The sequence below is a fragment of the Giraffa tippelskirchi genome, chromosome 1 (genome assembly GCF_054371585.1).
Source record: "Giraffa tippelskirchi isolate mGirTip1 chromosome 1, T2T-mGirTip1v1.2.pri, whole genome shotgun sequence".
Lineage (NCBI taxonomy): Eukaryota > Metazoa > Chordata > Mammalia > Artiodactyla > Giraffidae > Giraffa > Giraffa tippelskirchi.
The window spans coordinates 54,319,322-54,324,323 of NC_137275.1; positions in this window are offsets into that span (position 1 = coordinate 54,319,322).

The following is a 5,002-nucleotide window of genomic DNA, read 5'->3' on the forward strand; positions in this document are numbered from 1 at the left end:
CATCTGAGTAAAACTTTACAAAATGTTTGACCTTGCTATACAAATACGGGATTAATCAGTGGCAACTTATGACATTTTACACACACATATATATATGGGGCTTCCCAGGTGGCTCAGTGGTTAACATTCCACCTGCCAAGCAAGAGATGCAAGTTTGATCCCTGGATCGGGAAGATCCCCTGGAGAAGGAAATGGCAACCCACTCCAGTCTTCTTACCTGGAAAATCCCATGGACAGAGCCTAGTGGGCTACAGTCCATGGGGTTGCAGAGTCGGACATGACTGAGTGAATAAACAACAACTATATATAAATATGTATATGTTACAGGCTGTTGAGGCCAAAGACATGATTTACCTGCTTGCCAAGGAAATTCAGAGCCAAAATTATTTATAACTGATTATTGAATAGGCATTTCTGGTTGTGTTAGAATTTTGGTAAATGCCTCAAAACTGCAAAAAGGTGGTAAATATCACCACATTTTAAACAGATATTAGACAAAGCCAGGTTGGACTTACTGAAAAAGAGCAGAAAGAGGCCAGTAACTATCAACTCGTGTTACCCATCTTCAGAGGCTTGGATTCAAAAGGGTGATTAAAGAGTCGTTAAATAGAGGTTCTTGGAGAAGGCAATGGCAACCCCCTCCAGTACTCTTGCCTGGAAAATCCCATGGATGGAGGAGCCTGGTAGGCTGCAGTCCATGGGGTCGCTAGGAGTCAGACACGACTGAGCAACTTCCCTTTCACTTTTCACTTTTCACTTTCATGCATTGGAGAAGGAAATGGCAACCCACTCCAGTGTTCTTGCCTGGAGAATCCCAGGGACGGGGGAGCCTGGTGGGCTGCTGTCTATGGGGTCGCACAGAGCCAGACATGACTGAAGCGACTTAGCAGCAAGTAGAGGTTCTAGACTTGTAGGGAGATGGCTTTGGATTTCTTCTTGACTTCCTGATGTCTGTCTTGACTAAGCCAACAATATTTCTCACCTGTATGACTACAGTAACCTAACTGGCCTCCCTGATTTTACTCTTGCTTCATACATTCTCCAAACAGCAATCAGAGGAATTGTTCTTAAAATATAAATTATTTTAAGCCATCCCCCTGCTTAAAAAGATCTAATGACCTCCCCTTGAAGTTATAATAAAAGTTGAGCCCCTTTTCAGGACCTGCTGTGAGGATGGGGATGAGGATGTGGATGGACGAGGGTAGGGGGGCTGCCTGACTCATGACCATCATTGAGAGGAATGGTGTATGGGTCTGCTAGGGCTGCCATGCCACGCACCACAGTCTGGGTGGCTTAGACAACAGTAATGTATTTCTCACAGTTCTGAAGTCCAGGAAAGGGAGAGATTGGCAGAGAGAATGGGATGGAGGGGTGTGAGAGCATGGTTAAGAGACATGACTAGGATGACTGCAATATAAATGGAGGAGAATGCTTTGACACTCAGTCATGTCTAACTCTTTGCAACCCCATGAACTGCAACCTGCCAGGCTCCTCTGTCCATGGGGATTCTCCAGGCAAGAATACTGGAGTGGGTTGCCATGCCCTCTTCCAGGGGATCTTCCCAACCATGGGATTTAACCCAGGTCTCCCACACTGCAGATGGATTGTTTACCATCTGAGCTAGCAGGGAAGCCCTAATGAGAATGAGAACATAGAAAAGAAAAAAGAAAAACCCACACACTAGGAAAAGGGGAAGTCAATTTCTTCTAGATTTCTGGAGATTTGTTTGATTAGAAGAGAATGAGAATAAATTATAGGCAGTGAAAGGGACTTCAAGGGATTTCTAAAGCCACAGGGACTTTCTGGGGATTTCTAGTTATAGTTAGTTTATAAGGAGTCTCAAGAGTCAAGTCTAAGTATGAAGTAATTTTTGTGAGCAGATTTCCGACCTCTTCAGTTCTTTTGAGGTGTTAACAATGCAATATAGCTTAGCATTTTCAATCTCCAATTCCATTTAAGCTCATCTCCTTTCCCCATATCATAGGCTGCAGCTTCACATCACAAACAGATATCTCAGTCCTGCTGACCCTTTCACTGCCTCCCCTGTATGCATGTGTGCCTGGGGAAAATGTGAGCATGGCGAGGAGGTGGGGTTTGCACTGTCTGATTCAACTGCTTCAGGAAGTGCTTGCCCCAATTGTTGGCAGCTATCCTTAAAATAGGGGGTAAATTACACTTCCTAGTGCTTGGTTTTGGACCCAAGTCATAGGAAAAATTCTAGTCAATACCCTACACCATAATCTGTCAAACCAGCTGGTTGGATTAAGAAAAAAGAAAGTGAAAGTCACTCTGTCGTGTCTGCCTCTGCAACCTGGGCCAGAATACTAGAATTCTCCAGGCCAGAATACTGGAGTAGGTAGCCTATCCTTTCTCCAGGGGATCTTCCCAACACAGGGATCGAACCCAGGTCTCTCACATTAAGAGATTACAAAACAGAATACTTGGTCCAACGCCATCTCAGGAATGTGTGTGTGTGTGTGTGTGTGTGTGTGTGTGTAAGCTGCACAAATTTACTGCTTAGCAATTTAGTGACCGGCATCAAGAGCCTAAAGCATGTTAATATAAATATTAAAAAGTCTGCATGTTTGCTACAAAAATGATACTGATGTATTTATCTGGTAAGATTATTATTGATTTGAATTTTTATCTTTATTTATTTGTCTTTCCTGAGTTTTCTTCAGTAAACATGTTTCTTAGATAATAGAAAATTAAATTAACTTTAAAAATGACCTTTGAGAAGAACGTGTGTGCATGCTTGGTTGCTCAGTCGTGTTCGACTCTTGCGACCCCACAGACTGCAGCCTGCCATGCTTCTCTCTCCATGGGATTTCCCAGGCAAGAATGCTGGAGTGGGTTGCCATTTTCTCCTTCAGGGGATCTTCCTGATCCAGGGATCAAACTCATGTCTCCTGCATTGACAGGCAGATTCTTTACCACTGAGCCACCTGGGAAGCCCTTGAGAAGAACACATACACATTTATTTATCTGTCCTTTTTATGATGAACTCTTTTAACCTAAAAGCAAAATGCAGCAGTAGTCTGATGGAGCTGATTTATAAAGACTTGTGAGAACCAGTGGTTAAATATTAAGGAATTTTGCAAGCAGTCAGTTGGTAGTTAGAAATCAGCTGTAGTGGAAATACTTAAACCATAGATATTGGCAAGTGCTAAAAAAAATGAGGCTTTTTATTTTTTGTAGCCTGTCACATCTTGTACCCAAGTCACATCTGACTCTTGCAACCGTATGGGCTGTAGCCCACTAGGTTCCTCTGTCCATGGGATTTCCCAGGCAAGAATACTGGAGTGGGTTGCCATTTCCTTTTCCAGGGGATCTGCCCAACCCAGGGATTGAATTCATGTCTCCTGCTTGGCAGACGACGGATTCTTTACCACTGAGCCACCTAGGAAGTCAACCTGATTCACCAACACACAACTAACTGACAGTAATAGCAAAGAGAAAGTCAACTTACTTGTTTATATAAAAAGGTACATATTTGTTGGTTTGAAAGATCATGAGATAAAAAGATAAAAAATGAGGGAAGATGTTTACAAAAAGTTTGACAGAGGGTGAGTGTCAATAACATAAAACAGAAGGTATGATTAAGTATTGAAAACATAAACCTGATAAAGAAATATGCAATGATGTGAACAAGTAATTCACAAAAGTGATAGAAACTGTCAGTAAACATAAAAAACCACCCAAGGCATTTATTCACTCTTTCCAGAAATTTATCCTAAGGTGACAATAAAAAACTTGGACCAAAACTGCGTACAAAGGTGCTTATCAACTTTTCATGAAGCCAAACACCCAGGTTGGTAGCTGGAGACAGACTGGCCTTGGTCTAAGATTTACTCAGGTGGCAACTTTAAAAAAAAATTGCTGGAAAATTTTAACTAGTTAAGGGGGAATTGATTCAATGCCAGATGTCTAACTGATGCCATTTTTCATTCCTAGCCAGCTTCATGGGGCACAATTTGAACTCTAGGGTCAAGTGGGAGAGAGGAATTGTGCTTTCTGTTGGGAAAATATGGAGGGAGGGATGGAAGGAATGGAACACAGCTGTGAGTACAGCTGACCCTTGAACAAGATAAGTTTGAACTGCACTGGTCCACTTACAGATTTTTTTCCAAAAAAAAAAAAAGTACTACAGCATGACACTATTTGCAGTTGGTTGAATCTGAGGATGAGGAACTGCAGTTACAAAGGGCCACCTGTAAAGTTATAATCAGATTAGGCACTCTAAAACCTGTTTTGTTCAAGGGTCAACTGTATTAACTCTGCTGGGAGAGGCATCCCTCAAACTAGTTCTCTTCCTTGCTGAGTGAGAAACCATACTCTGGGGACTTCCCTACTGGGAATCCACCTGTCAATGCAAGAGACATGGGTTCGATCCCTGGTGTGGGAAGATTCCACATGCCATGGAGCAACAAACTCGCACACCACAACTACTGAGCCTGTGCTCTAGATCCCATGCTCTGCAAGAGGAAGCACTGCAAAGCACACCACAGCAAAGAGTAGCCTCTGCTGGCTGCAACTCAAGAAAGCCAGCTTGCAGCAGTGAAGACCAAGAGCAGCCAAAAAAAATTAAAAACATTTTTTTAAATACTACAGAAAAAGAAACCATACTTTCTACCTCTTCCTGAAAAAAGTACTCACAAACTAGAAGTGGATGGGAAATTCCGAAATCTGAAAAGGGATGATACAAATGAATTTACAAAACAGAAAGAGACTCACAGACTTAGAAAATTAACTCATGGTTTCCAGGGCTGGGTTGGGGGAGGGGGGTGGTGGTGGAGGGCGGTGGCGGGGGGAAGGAATAGTTAAGGAATTTGGGAAGGTCATGTACACACTGCTATATTTAAAATGGATAACCAACAAAAACCTATTGTATAGCACATGGAACTCTGCTCAATGTTATGTGCCAGCCTGAATGCAAGGGAGGTTTGGGGGGAGAATGGATACATGTATATGTATGTCTGAGTCCCTTCACTGTTCACCTGAA